The sequence below is a fragment of the Balaenoptera physalus genome, assembly GCF_965194825.1.
Source record: "Balaenoptera physalus genome assembly, chromosome: 15".
Lineage (NCBI taxonomy): Eukaryota > Metazoa > Chordata > Mammalia > Artiodactyla > Balaenopteridae > Balaenoptera > Balaenoptera physalus.
The window spans coordinates 4,430,109-4,452,325 of record NC_138894.1 but is presented as its reverse complement, the minus strand read 5'-3'; the positions used below and the strand labels follow the sequence as shown (position 1 = coordinate 4,452,325).

Here is a 22,217-nt window from a genome sequence, read left to right as displayed (position 1 = left end):
GCCAGAATAACTTTTTTTAAATATTAATAATCATGGGCGAGTTTCCCAGTCTTTGTAATCTTGTGAAAGGGCCCCTGGGGGAAAGCGCACTGGGACTTGAATTGAACGCGTGCCCACGTGAGCTCTTCCATGGAAAAGCCTGCTTGAAGATGCATGGACGTCGTACAGGAGAATTTCTATGAAGGGAGAGAGGATGGGAAGCCAGCCTTGCATTTTGCACTTATCACATTTTGCCCCAGGAGCTTGAAGACCATCTTTACCCAGGTCTCTGCCCACTGCAAGGGAAACCCCACAGCGTCCCAGCCTCCAGTGGAGAAAACCAACCTGGCCTCTCGGGAGCCTGCCAGCTTGGAGGAGAGGCGGTGGGCGGGAAAGTTAGTATCTTCTTTGAGTTGTCAGTTTCCTCACCTGTAAAATGATGATAATTATAGTTCCTGCAAAATAGTAAGTGTCTCCATGTGAAAATGGACACAAAATTCTTTAGTCGATTGGAACATAGTAACTACTCATTGGAACTTAAATATTGTAGCTACTATCTGCCTCCTGTCTCAGTGCTTACATCTCCATTCCAGATATCCTTTCCTTTATAAATCTAAAATAAAAATTAAGTTGTACTACAAATATAGTTGTACATCCATGAAAAAGATACTGATGATCAAACTGGCCACAGCCAAGTTTAACTAGTATGCTCTGATTCAAACAGCTAAGAGGTAGCAGCCTGAAATGAAAATAGCTAGTCCTGATTTCTAAATAATGCCTTTAAAAATATTTCCTTATGAAATACGTTATAAAATGGCATAAGGAACTTTCCAAACTGGCATGATCACAATACATGATCTTAAAATCATAATTCTCTACACCATACCAACATTTTAGTCACCCTAAAGATTCTCAGGAATTTCAATTCCGAACACATTTTTTAAAAATCCACCAATCCAGATAAAATCAGACTAAGTATATTTTTATGAAAATACAATCTGAAACAACCCAATTTTATATTCAAGGAACACTCTTATAAGCATTTAGTAAGTTACAATTTAAAACTTCTACTCAAGTTCAAGTTGACAGTTAGGGACCAAATAAATAGACACTCAGTTGCTGAATAGTATCTGTCTTACAGTTGCGGGCTCGATTTGCTACTTTAATCTCCAGCAGGGAATATTAGTTCAATAAAATAAATATTTTTAATTTCCTCTATGAATTTCCTCAAACCATGCCAATGCACTTATCTATGGCTCACTTAAAAGATTTGTTAAGTAGCCCCCCACTTACATAAAAGAGGATGTTTGATTTTCTTATGAAAATGGAGGAATGAACACGAGTGCTCATTGTTTTAATGTACGGAGCCCTTAATCACTTCCAGTTCTGATTCATCAGAAAAAAATAGTACTCTTGAGGGATTCTTTTTTTTTTTTTTTTTTGGTCACTAAATATTGTCTTTCATTTTGAGATATTTATTTCTTGCCAGAAAATGATACTGTGTTTTTTTCCTAATGATGAAGGATGAAAGATGGAGAGAATTCCATTTGGTGATTATTGGGCCACAAAGAAGTAAACTGATTCAGAAAACAAATCCCCAAAAGAAAAATAAAACGTATTATGTGAGGTGGAAGCATGGAATTCTTGGCATATGTTCAATTGGAGCCAGGATTGGTAATTTAATAACATCCTTGTTTTGTTAATATTTGGGGGGGTGGGAGGCGGGGGCGGGTAAAGCTCTAGGGCTTTAGCTTTGGGCCAGATTCCTTCTACTCTCCACCATTACCTCAGCCAGCAACGGTGTTTAAAGACACAAATCATAGGCCACGGGCAAGGGTCAAAGATGCCATCTTTCCCACATAAGCCAGAGGCTATGACAGAACGTTGATCTCTTCGGCTCGGTGGACAACGGAATCACCTCCAAAGAAAGCCCACTCTGAACACTATGCCCAGAGGCCCAGAGCATCACACCCAAATCAGAGCAGATAGGCAAACTCATGAAGTACAACCTTCCAACTGCAATGATTCTGCTAAATCATTCTGATTCACTGGGTAATTGTGCCACTTTCCTTTGGACTGGTCCTTCTAGCTTCCCCTGCTGGTTGCCGAGCAGAGTATGGCAGGAAAAATAGCCTCAGCTTTGGAAATCCGAGCCACACCTGTGCACTTTACTTATTTATTTATTTTTGGCTGCACCCCACGTGGCTTGTGGGATCTTAGTCCCTTGACCAGGGATCAAACTCAGGTCCTCGGCAACTGAAGGGCGGAGTCCTAACCACTGGACCTCCAGGGAATTCCCCACACCTGTGCACTTTAAAAGGACATACCTGAGTGATGTCTGTGGTAAAGGACTTAAAAGTCAGTGCTGCAGTAATACAGCCCTTTCCTGGGACCTGGAGGCCATGGAGCACGTCATTTTTTAGCTCTGGTTCTCTTTCAAGTTTCAAGGAGGAAAGTACCGCAGGAAGAAAATGAAAAGAAAAAAAAAATGCAAATTGAAGAGGGTAACAGATAGGCTTAATCCAAACTCAGTCCTGAAGACAGTTCTGAGCTGTCACTTTCTTCCATGACCTTTTAATTCCTAGATTAGGCAATGTGTAGGAAAAAAACCCAAAATTACTAAAAATCTTACCAATGTTATGGCTCCCATGATGGTGTGAAGAGAAACATTATATGGGTCACACAAATGTGTGTTTATAATGATAGATGGTGGTACTAGTGATGGTGGTGAGGGTGGTGGTGGTGATGGAGATGGTGGTGAGGGTGATGGTGGTGATGGTGGTGATGGAGATGGTGGTGATGGTGAGGGTGGTGGTGGTGATGGAGATGGTAGTGAGGATGGTGGTGGTGAGGGTGGTGGTGGTGATTAGTCAAATCCCAGAAAATGAATTAAACACTTGAACTCACATATCAGAGACTTGAAAGGTCTCTACCTATCTTCTCTTAGTCTTAGCTTCCTCACGCATCAATTGTTGATTAATCTGATCACAAAGATGTTCTTTGATAAAGACCTGAAAGGCACTTTCAAAAGAAAGAAAAGAAGTGGAGTTTAAGCAACTGATTAAGAGGTGTATCTCTCTCTGTGGGTGACTTTTTATTCTTCACTATTATTTTCATTCTACTCATGGTTACTGAAAGCATTCCAAAGTATCATAAGAGTCCAAGGATGCAGAACAGTCAATGCATGGAGACTGTTGTGGAGACACGTGACACTTTTTTAGCAAGGCTCGAAAATGTCTGGGGCAGAGAAATGCACACTGGCAGTGCTAATTACAATAAATATAGAGAAATCCCTTCCCTGTGTAGATTTGTGTAATCGAGGATGAGGTCGTCAGAGGCGGTTTATTTATATTTCTCTTCCCCTCCTTCTAGGCTCAGAGTAGGGTTGAATGGCCCCAACTACTTTGAAGTCAGGCATGGTCACATGACTTTTATGACCAACGAGATGTTAGGAGTGACAGGTGGCTCTTCTGGGCAGAAGCTGCAGAAGCCAGGGCAAGCTTCACCAGGTCCCCTTCCCCCTGCTGTGGCACGTGGGGGACCAGGTACAGAGAAGGGCCCCAGCACCCTGAGTCCCTAAATGTCTACAGCTGGCGGATACCTCTTCCAGCCCACAATGGACAAGAAATGGAATCAAGAAACAGACTTGCAATACACACATATACATACATACATACATATATATATATATACATATAAATAACTGAATTGCTTTGCTATACACCTGAAACTAACACAACATTGTACTATATTTCAATAAAAAAAAATTTTTTTAACTAAAAAAAAAAAAAGAAACAGACTTGTTACTGTAAAGCCACTGAGATTTTGATGGCTTTTTTCTACCACAGCATAACCTTCTCTACCTGAACAGATACGACTGGCAAAGAGCCAAAGGAAGAGAATTTAAAGTCACTGGTGGTCACGTGGGAAAGAAGGAACCTACATCCTTCTGAGACTAAACCAAATCCTCAAGGCTCTGTTATCAAATCACTAACTCTGAGGCATTTAATCATTCCCTAGCAAAGGTCTATTCTAGCAAAAAGTGCCCAGGAAAAAGGTATAACATGACCTGCAAGCAATTGGAAGTCACCGTAATCCACACGGACTGCAAGGTAATTTGGAGTCTCTTTAGCTGAGCTCTGTTTCCAACAATAAAGCACCTTTGCGCCACTGTCCACCAGACAGACCCAGGTTGCGTCTCATCTGCAGAACTGTTCATTTAAAGACTGCACTGCTCAGGATATAAGCCTTCTTAAGGAACTCTACTTTTACGAAAACTAAGTCTCACAAAATTAGTACATTTCCACATTCAAAGTGAGGTGGCACATGTGAAAAGCCATCTGTGCCCACCCTCCCCTCCACCCCACAAACTTCCCCACCACCCAGAGCTGCAGCTCTGCATGAAAAAATCTAACACATGCAAAGCATAGAGGCTCTTTGAAAATCTGGCCCAGTGTGTGCCTTCTATGTGAGTTGCCGTCTTACAGAGTCTTGCCAACAACAGCAAAGAGGAAAGAAAAGGAAAGGTTTTCTTTTCTCTGAACTTGGGAATGAAACATAAAACTCCTCTTTTCTATGAGGCTGAATGGCTCCAATTTTCTACACTCAGGACGACCTCTTTGTCCCCATTACCTTCATAATATCCACGTGGCTTTTTAGTGGGCATTTCTTTCCTCCCAAGTGAATCATATGGCAGCAGTGGCCCCAAGAGGGCCACTGTTGAGGGGCCTGGAGTCCTCAGCAGCCCTCGGGGTCATTGTAAAGATGAAGTGAAATGGATGATATGAATATACTTTGAAACACTAGAAGTGCTACATTCACGGCATTATTTCTCCCATCACATCTAGCGTGTCTGCTGTGTCTAACTTACAGGCTTTAAGTTTTCTGCAACCTCTAAGTACAGAGGGAATTAGCATACACTGGAAATGCTCCGAGTACACAACTCACACAAAAACCCTAGGAGTTGGGTGTTACTATCTCCAAGAACGCAGAGAGGCACAGAGAATTCAGTGTTTACCCAAGGTGACACCAACAGTGGCAAGGGGAGAGCCCCGGTCAGAACCCTGACTGTCTGTCTGTTGACTTAACATGTACACGGTGCGATGTCCCACGTAGGGTGTCTTCCTGGGACCAGCCAAGTCTGTTCCAAAAGGATCGGTGTGGACACACCATCCATCTAGCCGACAAGAGGCTGTCCTAAACTGCCCATGTGAAGTGGGCTTGGCAGAAATCTCCACGATGGAACCAAAGCCCACCAGACAACCAAGGACTCAACAAGGCAAGTGAGGAAGAAAGACAGGATCTGTGCCCATAAGAAAGAGGAAAGGACTGAGCAACTGTGGAAAAGAAATTAGGGAGCAAGTCCACCTACAAACTAAATGAAAACTACGAAAACTAGTTGTCTGTCAACACAGATTGGTTTGATATTTCCAATAGCTTGGGAAATATCTATGGGAAGAAGACAACATGCCATATCCCTAAAAGCAAAGAGAACAGGAAAAGATAAGGATGCAGGGATAAAGGGCAGTCAACAGATGCCTATGGGACACTAAGAGGGAAACTTGATGGTGGGGCAGAGAAGAAATCCAGCAATATCACTGGGAAAGAAGGGAACCACGGAGCAAAGCAAAGAACAGCAAATGTGGGCATGGGAGATTGATTTTAAATATTAAAAAGAGGGTAAGGACAAAAGGGAAGAAAATCCAAGGAGCAAAATGAAAAAAAATAAATAAACTTAAAACTGAGGGGTTTGAAACGGCCAAAATTATTTCTGCATAAAAGTATATACACACTGTCTCCTTAGAAAACAAGTTGAAACAGACGTCAGAGGCACTAGAAACATCAAGGGCCAAATCATCTGACTCAGGTTAAGAATGCCGATAAAACCATTAGCTACTTAAAAAAGCATAACTGAAAGAAGAGAAAGGAAAGCCTTTTAATATTCAAAACACATGCAGGTTTCTAAAAAAGATTTTTGGTGTAATCCTCCAGGTTTTTAGCTAGTCTTTTTCTCCACTTACTTTCCTACTTTATGTACCCAAAAATGGACACGTTCATCTCAAATAATTGACAAAAATGTTTGCAATCTCTTTTTTCACTTCTTTGCAAATGGCATCACAAGATAGTCATCATTTGGGGAGGCACGTCCATACTCCTTTATAGCATTCTTTGATTTTGATCTACTTGAACCATCCAATTAATTTTTTTAACTTAGCTCTACTGAATTTGTTTACTGAGTTAACTGGTTCACCAACTTAACTGGAATTTATAGCTGAATTATCACTCATTTCAGTCCACACAGGCCAGCTGTTTAAGGATATAGACACATGATGTGCTTTCCTCAATAGTAATTAATTTGCAGTGCTTCCTCACTGCAGATCAGTGGCAAAATGGTTTTTCTTAAATTCTGGATCTATAACACGAATCTTCAGTATTGCACAGTGAATGTTCATCCATAAATTCCCAAATTTGAAGGCAGAACTTAATAGCCCGGGCCACTTTATCTAGATAATTTAGTAGCCCATGTCTTTTCTTATGAAGAATCATACCTTTAAAAGGCACACTTCTTGATCTCTTTTAATCATCTTTTCCATCAGAAAAATCTTCCTGGTTGATGACACGAGGAAAAGCAGAAACTTAAGACCATGTGTAGTATTCTTAGAACAACTAGTAAGTAAAGGAAATATTTTTATATTTAAAATGATAATGCTTTCCGTCTTAGAATGAAAAAATAGAGTTTAGGAAACTGTCCTGGTCATTTTTGTAATCTCATGGTGGTGTTTTGTAAATAACACCTAGAGAAGAATCATAGAGATTTCTGGTCTCGGTGCCTTCACTGGAGAGAAGTGAGGAGGCTGAACAACTGATTTTTTTCCCCATCCAGGTGCCTGTTTCATATTTACTTAGCAATACTGCTCTGGAATTCACATATATACATAAATAAGGTTCAAGAGACAGAAGAAAACATTCTCCAGGCAGACCCCAGACTAGAAATCCCAGCAGAGGATCTCAGTTCTCACCAGTGCAAATGCATAACCTCCCCAAGGTGGAATTCCATCCAACCCCCAAATTACCATTGTAAACAAATGAGGTTTCCAAATCAAAATAAGGTAGGTACTTAAGTACAGCGGGATCACCCAGGCCTTAGGGAAGGGACTTGGGAAAGTCTGAATAAGGTGCATCACAGGGAGTTGCAGAGATCCTTTTTCGTTTGTTTATTCTCTGTCACCTTCCATTTCACGATCTCCCGTTGAAAGGAGGTAACGATCCTTTCAACCTGTAAAGCAGTTTCTTCTAAGGAGCTGTAGACACACTTTATTTCACTTCTTCTTGGAATTCAAATAGTGTTAACGCCTATGAATAAACAGATACACTGTTGATGGACGGGGTTATACTTAACCTAAACCGGCTAATGTCATCGACAGCATGCCATTCAGTTGTACTGTGGTTGCTTTATCCGTGTGCTCAGAGGTTTTCCCACGAGAATATTCCAAGGTAGAAAGCTCAAATGCCATTTAGCAAAGCCCCGCGTGGCTATTCTTCCCTGTGGCAGAAGGGGAGTGGGGTGGCGTTCCAGAGGATCACAGGCTACAGGACATGGAGCTCCAGGGGACAAAACTTGGTCACTCAGATCTCTTCCAAGGTAGACAAAATGCCATCGAACATTGGCAGTCTTTTATTTTCCTTCCTTCCAGAGATGAAAACATGACATCATTACCCAAATTGACTCGGACCTCCCACCTCCTGGGGCTGCCTGGGACGCAGGCTGAATCAAAGCATCTCTCCATCAAGGTGAACAACGGTAAGGGGCAGAGCCATAACTCAATTGCTTCAGGAGACATTCAGTGCCGGATGTAGTTTTGCTTTTGACAATGCTTTGGAACATTACAGTGATGACCCTTTAGAAAAAAATACATTTTTGTTTATTTCCTCATCGAAATTTGGTCTGTGATATTTCAATCCTTAATCATGTCTCTTTTTTTTATCATTTCAATTGGTCATGAAAAGTTCTGTCAACCATTAGAAAGGTGAATTAATAGTAAATAAATCCCAAGGTGCACAGATTTCTTAGTGTCATTAGGATACATCACAATGTATGTGATATTTCAGACTTCATATGAAGTTCATGACCACAGACACCTCGATAGAGGACCCTTTCAAACCACCCCCCGGAAAAATGGTCTCTTTTGGGGGTTTGAACTCAGAAAAAGTTATCACCTCTTGTTGTATTGAATGAGTTGTTAATAAATCTGCAATACAGGAAAATATCTGGGGAATGAGAGGAAGGAAAGGTGGGGTGAGTGCCAGCCTCTGAGGTTGGAACCTGGTGTACAGCACGCATGTGGAGTTAGCCCACACTGTCACACTCCATCTTAAGGGCTCAAAAATAAACAAATAAACCTGGGAGAATCTGTCCAACAAATATCCTCTCAAATTAAGAATTTTTGCACAATAGATCATATCAGCTTCGGAGGTTGGGTCTACATGATACCATAATAACTAACGATAAAGAGAAAATTTTAGAAAGCCTTCTTGACGTTGGAGCTACACCACGTGAAATATATAGAAATTGAGGGTTACTGTATTGCCTGAGGCCAGCGGTGCCCATTACCACAATATTCTACTTGGTAAAGGTGCGTCTCTCCTAGCTGACCACATCGCCACAACCTGGTGAGGTGTTCCTCTCCCAGGGCGACCGCTGGAGATGCCCCGGCCACACTCACTTTCTTCATTTGCCCAACTCCAAGGAATTCTCTCTGACCTTGGGGTTGAAATATCAAGCTGAACCTCTTGGAATTTATCATCAGCCTGGCATCTGTGCTCAGCAGTAGAGCCTCTGAATTCAAAACAGGACTGTTTCCTGGCTCAGAACTCCAGCTCCAAATTCCTTAGGCTCAAAACTGATGGGAAAACAGATCTTCAGCATTCTTCTGATTTAGAAATCATTCAAACTGACAACAGATAAGAAATTGACAAGGAGATGCGAAACCCTTCATTTACATAGCTGTCTCTTTTTTCCTTCTACATAGTAAAGAACAGAGCATCCTTAACCTTGATTTTCTCACTTCTCTCAGTTTAAAGCACAGCCCATAACATTAATTAAAGTGTGTGTGTGAGCTGGAGGGTACAAGTTATATTTCATATGCTGTACCACATGGCATTCTAGAAGAGCTGTACAATTTTTAGGTGTGCTTTTTTTCCCAACTTGCTATGTATGCAGCCCTGCACACTATGCACAGTCTCGCCTAGACTTCATGCAGAAACTCCACAATAACAACCTAAAAGGCAACGCAGCGGATAGAACAGATGCTGAGGGCGCTGGAGGCTTAAACATTTAGGTAGATGGAGGTAAGTTTCTGCCTGGAGAATGCTGGGGCTGGAAAGGGCATCTAAGATTATCTGGTACAATCCTTTTACTTCACAGGTAAGGCCTGCAGAAGGTGGGTCCAACAACTAGTAAGGGGGTAACCCCAAGTATTTCTTATGATTCTAAGTTTTCTACTACACCAGGGCCATATCTCTTTGAGATACAAATATAAGTTAGGTCTTTTCCAAAGGGGGGGAAAAAAAAGATGATCTGCATATCTACACACACCAATGTTTGCATATAAATTCAGGAGGGTCACAGAGCCTCTGAAGTCTGCCTCTGGATGTTACCGGGCCCATGGTCCCCAGGTTAAGAACTCCTATACCTGAAGAAGCAAGTTTTCTAAGTAGAAAGTGCTACTTTCAACCCCTTTCAAAACTTATCTCCTCTAGAATAGAAACTAGAGTTAATGATGTAATCGATAAAATTCAGGGAGACAGCAATCCCAACAACTCAAATAGATGAATTAAGCCCTAATCAATATTTCCATATTTCTAACATGTGTAAAGTAAAAAAAAAAATGCCTAAGAGAAATTTAAACGTACATGTATTTTACTACCGATTTCACATATGGACGTGGAATATCGTTTCTCCTAATATGGAGATGGCTCAGCAGTATTTAAATGATTCCTTATTCCAAGTCATGTAAATATGCACCAGATGTATCTTTTGTAAATGTTATGTTTTTCAACTTCTCAGCATTTGCAAGTAGTTGAAAGCTATGTCAAGCATGCTTTAATGGGGCATAAAAGTGTATTGTATTCAAAGAGATGGCACAGCTCTGTAATAGGTGAAAATACAAATGTTGTCAATGGATACATTTTCATTTTATTGATTTACACTGCATAATAGCATGCCCTGTAATCTCCTTTCCATGCAAGTTCTGTATCAATTGAAATATAACTAGATATTTAAAAATCATGCTTACATTAATGGATTCTCAGGATGACAGAAAATTCAAAACACAGAATTTTATGACTAGAAGGCAACTCAGAGATCAAGTAAATCCCATGCCCTGATTTAATAGACGAGAAACTGAGACCAGAAAGGTGGCATGAGGGAACCACGTCGCTAACCTACTTGTGGCTTTGTGCATGAATTTATACACCCCTGAAGATATGGAACCTTACTGAGTTCTTTATACTACCTGCCTCTTGACTACCTAAACAAAAAATAGAAGGAACAGCAAAACATATATCACCTATTGATTTCCTGTGACTTACTGGGAAGAAGCAGACATGATCTATATTTTGCAAAGTGTCAAATTATCTTATGGGAAGTAAACATAGGAAGTAAAATGCCAATTGTTAGCATTAAAAACTGTCAAAGAATATCATAACACTTTTTCTCCAATATAAAATCCTAACGGACCCAAGATTAGCTTTTTTATTTTTAAAACAAAAGATACCATAGTGAATTCTTTTCAGAACATTTTCTTGGAGGTTAAATATTGTATCAAAGATGTTTAGGAAATACATTCAAGTCAGATGTAGTTGATAGTTCATCTTGAAAAGAGTGCCTTTTTAAAATAAAAGTTAACATAGATTGATAGCTTATGGTAAAACTCTTTTTTTATTCTTTTTCTCTTTTTTTGCTGTGGAGAAAGCAAACCCTATCTCACGTCATGACTTTCTAACATCACTAAGCAGAGTAAGCATTTGAGGGCATGTATCAGTGTATGTTGACTTCACCTAGCTCATTTTCCCCAAATTAGTTTCGTCTGTCACATATTTTTATAAACTGCCTCAAATTCTTTCTTGGAATGAGGCAGCATATTAATTAACTCATAACTAATTAATAACTTGGTGAAAGTCATTTTCTAAAAGCCAAGTGACCTTTTCACTTTGACCTTTACAAATAACATTTCGCCCTTTGGAGACCAGCGGCAGCAAGGAAGATTTCATTTCGAATGAAATCATTGCGGAGCTTTTTTCAACCTTGATGTCACGGTCACAGGTGGAGCACCGGTGTTTCTCAGGGTTCCACAGCCGACTCTAGTTCCTCTTGGACCCCAGACAAAACCCCATCTTTTCCCTCTCGCCGGGGAACCAGGCTTGCACACTCTGCTCCGTGGTCCAGATTCAAGGCGCTCCCCGGGGGGGGGCACAGAGTCCAGCCTCGCTGATTGATCCCGGGCTCGCCTGAAACAGCTCCTTTGTCTCCGAACGATGCCGGATCTGTGAGAAGGTTAAAGACAGTGGCTCTGCCTGTAGCTGCAAGGCATCCAGCATGGTGCCTGCGAAGGTGTTTACGGGCTGAGCAGAGAGAGAAGCAGAACCAGCCAGCGCGGCCCCGCGAGCTCCTCCATCAGCCTGGAAGAAGAGACATCTCCGGACTCAGAGCCAACATCACGTTTAGGGACGGCGCTTCCCATCAGCAGCTAACCCTCCTCCCCAAGGCGCTCGGATACAGAGAAACAGACACACTGCTGTTGTCTATTTAGTGCAAGGCTTATAGATACACACTCGTGCCCCTTAACTTGCCATACCTCAGTGTTAAAGGAGCATCCAAACCAAATTGTAATACTCATTTCTGGTGAATCCGTGAAGCCTCATGGAGCCTTATTCTGCCCTCGTGATCACGGAGGGCCGGGAGACGGGGCTCACTATGGTACTAGTGTACACAGAGGTCCCAAGAGCCTTTACCATCCTGGTTTTGACGTGAGACTGCTGGGGACGCTGCACTCACAGATGTCACAGGACTTCTTTGCAAGCAAGCAGAGAGGTGGCCCTAAAGAGGGGACATCTGGAGATCTCCAAGAAGGGGAGAAAGCAGCAGGGTCCCAGAATTTGCAAAGCAGTAAAGCATCGCTGGTAAAAGCACCTTGTCTCCAAGAGACGTGACCAAAGTTCAGAACTGGGTACCACCACTCCGGGACCTTGGGCAGGTAACTTAGCCCCTGGAAGCCTCGGTTGGCTCATTTGTCCATCTGGGATACAGGCTGCATTTCAAGGGGTGTTTAGAGGCTTAACTAGGACAAGGCAAGCAAGGTGCATGTTTCGATACCTGGTACCTGGTAAGTCCTTAGTGAAATGTGGTTGTTATTATCACTGTTGTTGTCATAGAAATTCTCTTTGGAGTCTTTACGCTTGAAAACGAGAAAAGATTTGCTTGGAAGAGCTCACCTTTTCTCATCTTCCCAAACTCAGAGATCGAACACAAGCTGCTGAGTCCTGGTGGACCATCCACCCTCCAGCCCATGCAGAGGGGTTCAAAACGGAAGAGAGAGAAGAGGGGAGAGAGAAGAGGGTGGCCAGGGCCCGGGTTAGAATCCACTGTTTCCCATCAGCAACAACCTTGGAGTCCAGCCGCCTGCATCCCCAAGCGTGGCTACCTCGCTCCCATGACAAAGCCCAGGCGACGGTGGCAAGGCCATTTTCAGAAGGACAGAAGGACCTCATAGGTTGACACTCTCCCTGGTCGCCCTCCCAGTTTACTGGGAGGACAATGGAATCCCGGCTGTTTCAGTTTTCTGAGGGCAAGAGGGGAAACCCCATCAAACCTCAAGCGCTGGTACCCAGGGGCCTGTCGGGGGTTGGGCGTGGGAGAGTCTGTACCTCCAGCGGGTGCACGGCGCATGCTCCATAAAGACCACACCCTCGCGCAAATTGACTGCCAACGGTGGTTTCTCCAGCATCCCCTACCCCGCTGCCACCCCAGCCCTCCTAAGTTTCTCCGATGCCTTGGGAAACCAATTCAATGCTTCCCTACCCCCACTGTATACCTATAACATCTTTAAAGCATAAGGCTTGGCACAAGAAAATTTAAAAATAGACAACTCTACATTTGATGCTAAATGCATGTATCCCTTAGGAAAATGTACGTGAAACTTTTTCCCCCTCTCCACGAAAACCAACTTAGCTTTTAACCAGTGCCACTGAATTGACTCAGACTGCAAGCTAAAATCAGCTCATGGACACAGCCAAAGCCGGTCCGGCATTGACTTCTAAGAGCCGAAGGGCAGAGTGCATGTGTGACTGTGTCCGGTTTCCTATGAACATGAGCAACTTACTTTACTTGTACTGCAGCAGGTCTCACACACACACACACTCACACCCCACTTTAGAGCTGCGTCTGGTGGGCTGGTCCTGTTTAACAGAGAGGGGTGAGCTCTGTGTAGACTGAGGAAGGTAGAAAAGTGAGGACGTGCTCCAGCCCATGCTCTTTGAAGGGTAATTCATGTTGTTGCCATTGATTTTTCGTTGTCCACCGATTTTACTTCCAGGGCAGCTCACCACACCGGGTCTAGAGCCTCACAAATGAGACCTTTCCTTCTCGCGAACACAATGGTTGCTAATGTAACCAATTCACCAACGTCAGTACTTCACAACAGCACTATTTTCAAGATGCTTTTATATTTATTAGAAACGATATTTTTTTTAATCGCATCAAAACTCTTTTGATGGCTTGGGTTTTTTCTTTTGTTTTTTTTTTTCCTTTTTTTAAGGACCCTGCATTTGGGGTTAAGGGCAGTAAAGAGTAGCCAGTCCTGATTGGCCAACAGCTGCTTCTTTATGGGAACCTTACTTGCCAAGTAGCTGGACAGCAATACCCGTTTGGTATTCATGGGAAGTACTTGCTGAACAATAATGACAATAATTGCCTCTGATTCTTGTGTTTACAACACTGCCAAAGTATCATTAGGGCCTTATTTATAGATAATAATGCTTATTAATCACAAGTATTTGAATTTTGGAATGTATTAGATTAATATTCTTTTGTACCTCAGTTCTGTACTAATGCTGTGAAAGACATTTACTGAATGCAACTCATTGGGAATGCTTATTTTGAGCTGCAAAATAATGTGTGTAATTTGCAGGTGAAAGATAAAGAAATTACATGGCTACCTCTGAACAGCCTCTACCATGATCAATGGCCAACATGGAAAATTAGGCCTTAACTCTAAAATGAGAAAAAAGGAAGCAAAATAGATATCCCTAGAGGTATTATTTCCAAAAAATCTTGTAAATTCTTATGACAGGAGAACTTCCCAATAATAAGCCTATTATCTTGTTTTGCCATAACTCTTCAGTGGATGGCATTATTTTATTGAAAAGGGTCTGGGGTGAGAAATAATGAGTGATTCCGTAACAATTCCACGTTGTGTAAGTTTTTGGAGGCTCAAGGAAAAAATAGGGTAGTACGACTAATAACGGTAAATAGCAAAAGTACAATCTTAGGTTTAACTGCCCAGTTGTTAAATATCCTTCATTCACTTATTCATTACATTTTTCTAGATGTTTACTTTCTGTGCAAGCAAACATTAAAGCTCTAAGTATTTCCCTATTTTTAGGTGCATCTAGAAATAGGAATCATGAAAAATTTCAAAAGATGATCACACTTTTTCATAATTTCTGTTAGTGTAATAAAACAACTTTATAAATAAATATAAAGCATTACTCACCTATAGTTTTCACCTGGCCACTCCCTCTTGTTATTACAGCAAATATGAAATCAGCAATATTTTTTATCTGGCATACATTTTATTTGTTCTTGGAGTAGCTTATGTGTTAGAACAATATTTCAGTTGTTTAATTAGATGAATGCAAAATGTAGTGACATAATTTTCCAGAAATCTTTGAGAAAGTAAGCAAAGCTCATTAATATAGATTCTAGGTGCCATTTTTTAAATAATATTTGCAACTAGATATCTTTTTAAAAATCTCCTGTAATTAAGGTTTGCTAATGTTCTATAAACTAAACCCGAATCTTATCCTACTCTACCAAAGACTACTTTAAAATAGTCTATAGACCTAATTACCAACTACAATACATAACATTGTCCTCTCATATTTTTGTCCCACACAGAAGGTAAAGGGACTGCACCTTTGAATTCAAATTACACAGAGAAAATTGTCCTCCTTAAAAGACCCTTGAAAATGTGTTCAGCAGATGTTTCCAAGTCAGAGCGTACAAGATTCTAATTCATCAAATGTATAATGCTAACATTTTAATCCATTGCTAAATGTAAATAACTTTAGCAATCCCAGTTGGACTATTTAACATTAATTTAAAGTATTTTATAATATGTGTGTGTCTCCTCTCATGGGGCTAAGTAGAAAGGTGAACAATTATCTAATAACTTCAATCAATGTACTCAGCCAAACCTGGAAAGTCAGCCCCCTCCACTCTCTTTATTTATATCTAGTAACTGCCTCACCTGGAGGTCCATTCAGGTGTGTGTTCCATCGGTACAATGAGGAATCAAGCAAGATCTTCTATAATTTGTTGCTAGCTTACAAATTTAATCACTATAGATAGCCAATCTAGACTGTTCAAATTTCACTCTCTCTCGCTCTCTTTTTTTTTTTTTTTTTTCTTAATAGCTAGGCAGAAGGAAGAGCAGCAATGCCTGAATTCTTCAAATAATTAATTAAATTCTCTGATTTATTTTGCCTTTGGTAGACATTGCCTGGTTCTCTCTTTAAAAGATGCTAGCAGTTGGATGAGGAAAGAAAATAAATGTTTTGAGAGAGCACAGATATATCTCACCTCGATGTGTGTCACTAATAGTGTCTAAACAGTGAGGCTGAGTACCTGAAATCCCCCTGGGGGTCGCTCAGACCCTCACTAAAGCAGCCTCACCCAACTGCTTACAGACTTTAAAAAAAGGCGGGGGAGAAAAGGCAGAGAGGGAGGGAGGGAGGGAGGAGAGGAGAGAGGAAGAAAATGGTTAGTCTATGAAGCTGGAGTTTAAATTTATTAAGAAGATAATTCACTGTGAAACTGGTTTCACAGAGTAACTTGCTCTCCACCAACATCTGAGCAGTTTTCTAACAGCCTGGTTGGCTATGAAACTTGATATCTGTCAACATTTTATAGTTGCCCTGAGTTAATAAGCTTTTTCCCTTCTTTTCTGTAACTGACAAATTTTTTAAAAATTGGATCTTGGATGCCTACATGCTAGGGAGTTTTATTTGCTATATTATAGTTCTGTCTGCTTTTCGGCCACAGAACACCAAAGTATTTATTCTTACAAATCTTTCTATATATGTAACTTGAGCTTACTAAAACAGTCCTTTACTCACTTCATTAATTAAATCGACAGAGAATATTCTTTTACATTTTGGAGTGAATGACTCTTTATCCAAATTTTTGAATACACGTTGTGCAATTTTAGATCATTATATAGCCTATGTCTCCTTCTATCATACCACACCATCAGATAGAAAACTTTCTAAAATAAAAGACTAACTTATTTTTACAGTTGATTTTAAACCCCATCTAGAGTAAAATGTTTTTACTTCTTTCCAAGTAATATTCTTTTTTAAAAAATTTTTCATTTGTGGTATTTCCATCATTTTAACTTTAATTTTTTTAAGAAATTAAAAAACAAACCTCAAAAAGCACTTGGGCTAAACTGATTTTTATTTTCACAAGCTCATCACTAATATTTAGACACCACCGATGAGTCATCAGTCTTTGAAATACTCTGAAATAAACAAGCAATAAATTACACGTGGGAATAAATGCCATCATAAACACCGTATATGTTTTTCAGTAAAGAAATACACATTGACATAAACATAGGAAAGCCCACAAAATATTTGGTAATATCAGTAAAAATAACTCTCATTACATGAGAGAGCTCCTTCTATCACGGTCTTCAAGAAAATTTCAAAACTTTATCATTTTGATTCTTTTTATCAATGAGGACAAATAACTTTTCAAGCATAACCTTCAGGTATAATATTTCTTTACATTTGCTCGGCGCGAACAGGCATTTGGATTCTTGCCAATGTATTCATTTTAACTGTAATTCTTATTTCAACCAAAAAAAAAGTCTTTGAAAATGCAAAGATTCAAAATACTATCTAAAATGAGGCAAATAAGTAAGATGTCATCCCATATGACACAAATCATTTCAAGGATAAACATATGCCTCCAACTTGCTTTTCCATTTCGAATTATCACTAGACTACTGAATGTCTTTTAATGACATAAAGGCCCACAGAATTAAACTACTTAAAAAATGTTTTCTTTACAGCAGAATGGAAAATAAAACTAATGCTCTTTTTCATTGTGTGCCGAATTGAATTTTTGTTCTAAGACAACAGTATTTAATTTGCAGGGGAAAAAAAAGATGAGAAGTACCTGAATTTAGATAGAATGTTTATATTTTAAATTCTAACGTATGGTGCCCTTTTTTATTTTATGTAAAATGAGTCGTTTATCGTATTTTTAAATGGAGCGTGCTGAAAATATTAATACTGTGCATGGATTTTTTTTAACTGACTCCTGTGGTGTCATCTACAGCTGGCACAATTCAGATTTCAAAAGAAATTTTGAAATTTTTTTCAATAGGCATAAGATTTACTCACTCTTCCTCTTATTTTAGGACTATCTGTTATAGAATGTATTGTTAATCGTTGAAGTTTGGTATAGTACACATGGGCATGTTATATGCAAATGTATTCAGTTGGGGTATGTATATATTTTGTTATGTTATGTACATAAACATCTACCCTCGTGCATATGTATATTTACATCATGTATAAATATGTGTATATTACCAAAGGGTCCTATACTGAAGGAGGAGGAGAAGCTTCCAAGGGACTGCCATACAATATTTTAGTTAACTGTTAACTGAGGCTGTTTTCTACGAAAGTAATTAGGTTTCCTTTTTTTCACAGTCCCAAAGGTGGGTGTTTATAGACATGGTTTACTTATTACTGTTTTCCAAAAGGCTAGTTTTTTAATCTTATGTCAACATATGCTTTAAATAAATTAGTGGTGCCCCCCCCCCACTTCACCTTGCCCTTCTCTTAGGAAGGCCTATGGGCAAACAGCTTGATAAATAATTCAAAGAAAAGCTGAACTTTGAATCCAAAAACTAAAGCTCGTCCTGTTAAACATTGACATTTTACCATTAACCTTCTTGACCAAAATTTAGCTGTCTATACATTATCTTATGAAAAGGAGTGATGGAAATAGTATCAAGATACTGGCTGGTGAGGGTCTCTTGAGGTGAGTGTGAGTAAATTTTACTCAGAGCCTTTCTCCAGAACAGGAGGTCTTACAGTGAATTGTGGCTAAGAGTTAAACCACATAATGTCCATCTAAATCCAAGAAGCAAAGACATATATACCAATGGTGTTTCCAAATTAGTGAAAATCCCCAGATGCAAACATTAGGACAAAAAGAGGACACCGAAAGTATTTATAAAGTTTATTTTTAGGATCCTCTGAAAGTCACGTTATCAAAACTACAGTTGGGCAATTGGGTTCATATTTTCAGTGATGGAGAGAAATATTTAGCCTTTTTCTGAATTCTCTCTGCCCTGTGTTCCCCCTTGACACTTGAACAATTTGGATAGGCTAGTTAATGTTGTAAGAAGGAGGAATTTCATTGGGCCCAAGTTTCCTTCTATTAGTCTGCTTTCCTCTTTTCTAATAAGAGATAACTGACAGCCCTGTTTTGTATGAAATTATGAAAATCAGAGATTGGAGGAAAGGAGAGTCATTATTTCAGAACTGAAAAGATGTGGGTGTCTGCACTCCCCGCCCCCCCCCCAAAAAAAATTCCCATCACTGGAAAGGAGCCCGCAAACTGGCTGGCTGGTCAGCTAAAGAGACCCGCAAAAGTGATTTTCAACTGGTTCCTACCTCCACCCTATGCCTCCAAAAATAATAAAAACAACCTCCACGCAAGCCCCTTTGAAGGCCAAGACCGAGAGGAAGCAGATACACAAGCCCCTGAAACGTGGCTTCCCAGTGGGTGAAATCCCGTCTCAAGGGCAGGCAGGAGCCTGGAAAGGCTCTCGGTCGCATTTCTCAGCGGACACGGTCCCTTTCGGCTCACCCTCGCTCACGTGAGTCCGGGGGTCCGTGAACATGCCGGGACCCCAAGAGGGATCTCTCTGGGGCTCAGAGGGGATGGAAGGCGGAGGAAGGAGACGCCCGCGTGGGGGGCGGGGGGGGGCTGGCAGATTTAGATCTCACGGCTGCACCAGAGCATCGCTCACCGCCTCCTGCCCTGCCCTGCGCGCGCACCGCACTCCCACGCACGCCGCCCTCGCACACACCACACACACACAGCACCACGCACACCGCACCTGCACACACGCACAGGCACACCGCTCCAAGCCGCTCTCGTTGCCGCTCCGCAGGGGTGCCCCTCCCGGCGCCCGGCCCTGCCCCGCGAGCGGACAGCGAGGCTCCCGGGACTCCGGAGTCCGCGGGCCGGGAACGAGGCGCGCGGCCGCCGACTCCGGCCGGGGTTGCCCGGCGCCGACCCGAGAGGGGTCGGGAGCGGGGAGGAAGGGCCAGGGAGGGGTGACCCGGCGCGACCCCCCACCCCACCCCCGCTCTCCTGCCGCCCTCCTGCGCCCTCCTCCAGCCGGCTCTCCCCCCGCCCCTCCGCCGGCAGCTCGCGTGCGGGGGGGGAGGGGGGGCGCTGGCTGTGCGCGTGCGCGCGGGCCGGGCGCGGCCGTGGGCAGCGCGGGGAACCCACGCAGCCCGGCCACCGGCGGGCGGCGCGGTGGCTCCTCCGGCGCCGGCCTGCAGGGGGCGCCGCGCTCGCGGGGCCGCGGCCTCGGGCGCGGAGGAGGGGCCGCGAGGCCGGCGCGGAAGCGGTCTCGGCCGCGCGTCTCTGGAAGGTCGCGCGGAGTCTGGAGGCTGGTGCTCGCCCGCAGGACGGGGACGGCGCTTTCCCGCTTGTCACCAGCTAGTCCGCTCTCGTGTCCCGCGGCCGGAGGGGGACGGGAGCTGGCCGGGGAGGTCTCCTCCTGGCCGGTGGGCTTTGCCTGCCTGCTCGGAGCTCTGGGTGGGGAGGAGAGCTCTTCTTCTCTAGTGCACGGCCGCGCCGGGCATCGGAAAGTTTCCTACCAGCTGGGGGACGGAGGCGGACCAAGTGCGAGCCTGCTTACAGGCTGGGACGACCTGAAAGTACCAGAAGTGTCGCCGGCCAGCCGCGCCCCCGGCTTCCCCAGCAGTCACCCCCTTTCCTGTTCGGGCGGGCCCTGGGCCGGGGGCCGGGGAGACCTGGCAGTCCCGCCGCCCGCCCGATGGGCTTCGCGCCGCCACCCACGGGGACTGCCCGCCCTGCAGCTTCGCTCGAGGAGGACGGTGGAGCCACGATCCCAGAGGAACAGAGTCCGCGTCCTCGCAGGGCACCGAGGGGTCTCGATCCGGCCCAGGGCCTCTGCAAATACTCCAGAGGGGCGCCCGGGCCAAGAGTACCCTTGGAATAGAACCTCGGACTCCGGGGTGTCCACGTCCCTTTCTCACTTCAGAAGTTCACCTGAGCTTGGGGTGGTGACTGTCCCCCGTCCCGATCGATACGGACCCAGCAACCAAGGCCAAAGGTGTGCAGATTTTTTTGTTTAAGACCCACATCATATAAACGTGAGATTTTTTACCAGGCAGCACAGATTACTTAAAGCGTACCATTTCTCCGCGATCCAATTTTATTAGGATTTACTCTCATTTGTGCTCGGCTTCTCTGGGGAAATAATGCTTTGATTAATGTAATCCTGGCCCGGGATCCGCCACATGCCCCTCGCCCCTCTCCCAAGAGAAAGGGCCTGTTTGACAAACAATAACAGAGCAGCAACTCTTGCAATCTGCCCACACCTTTGGGGGTGGCTAGGGAGAGGGTGACACACGATCCCACGCCGTTTGCTAAAGGCAAGGGTGAGAGGAGGGAGCGGGCTGTGCGAGGGACGAACTTTCCAGACGCGGAGCCGCGGGCCCCGAGGCGCGGGGGCTCCAAGGGAGGGCCCCGGTGGGGTGCGCGCGTGGGTGCCTGTGCGCGCCCGCCCGCTGGTCGCTCCGGCCGTCTGCTTCTTTGTCCCCAGCCACAGGCCTCGGCGACGGGGATCTGCGCGCTCCCCGTGGGCAGCCCCCGGACCCAGGGCGCGTCCACAGCGCCCACGCGCGGTCCCAAAGCACCTCGAGAGCAGATCTTGGGGGAGAACCGGGCACCGACCCGAGGCGCCCCGCAGCCGCCAAAACCTTGGCCAGAAACCTGGAACGCGGGGCCAGATTCAGCGGCTCTCCTCCCGCATCGATGCCTGCGCCCCTCCAGCCGTGTACACTCGGACACAATGCGGATCCGCCGCGAGCCGCGCTCGCCCCTGCGGCAGGCGGAGAGCGGGCGCCCCTTTCCCGCTCCCCCTCCTCCCGCGCCGCCCGGCCCCCGCCCCGAAGGAGAACAGCTCAATTACGAAAAGAGCGAAGGCAGGAAATCCCAGGCTCCAAGGCGCCCGCCGACGCTCCTCTGGTCCCCGTCCCCGTCGCCCCGTCCCCACCCCCAGCTTCCCCAGCTCGGGGCGGGGGGCGGGGGGCGGCGGGGCGAGGGGTCCTGCCCTGCTCCGCCAGAACAAAGCCCGCCGCGGGAGCCCGCGGCCGCGCACCGAGCCGGTGACAAAGGCGGGCGGGCGGCGCCGAGCTCCACGGCCGCGCTCCGCCGGCGGCGGGCGGGAAGGAGGCCTGGAAGGTGGGGTGCGATGCGCACCGGCTGTTCCTGGGCTGCGGCATCTCGCCGCCTTGTCCCCGGTGCCCGGTTAGGGTGACTCAGCGTTTCCCTCGTCGCTGGTCCGCACCCCGTCTGGTCTCTCTCCCCTTTGTGCCTCTGGCCCCGCGCTCCTCGCTCTCTCCCTGCTTTCTCCTCCACCTCACTCCTCCTCCTTTACTCCCTCTCCCCTGGCCTTTTTGCTTTTAATCGCTTTCCATTTTTCTTTTTCTCCTAGAAAAGCAATGCTAATTCGACTTCTGAAGGCCGCTCTGGGGTGTTCAGATAACAGTCTCAAAGTCCTTGCCGGGCAGTGTGTACGGAGAAAAGGGGAGCAATGGGTCCTCTTCATTTTATTATGCAAACTGTGCTCTCAGTAAAATAAAACGCAGTCTACGGAAGCAGAGCTCGGCCCTGG

The 22,217-nt window shown here is 44.2% G+C and overlaps 1 protein-coding gene across 45 annotated transcripts in view; it reads right to left on the bottom strand.

Annotated features, from left to right (window-relative positions):
* The window catches only part of LOC309643590 (uncharacterized protein), a 105,826-nt gene that overhangs the window by 57,318 nt on the left and 26,291 nt on the right, over positions 1-22,217 (bottom strand). For 39 of the 45 annotated variants that reach the window (XR_014253843.1, XR_014253855.1, XR_014253856.1 and 36 more), the window contains exons 2-5: positions 6,999-7,877; positions 2,887-3,000; positions 2,307-2,412; positions 325-408 (exon numbers count right to left, since the gene is read on the bottom strand). The gene's annotated coding sequence lies outside the window, so the exon portion shown is untranslated. The remainder of the gene's footprint in view (positions 1-324; positions 409-2,306; positions 2,413-2,886; positions 3,001-6,998; positions 7,878-22,217) is intronic. The other 6 variants (XR_014253842.1, XR_014253876.1, XR_014253854.1 and 3 more) reach the window with 4 other exon arrangements.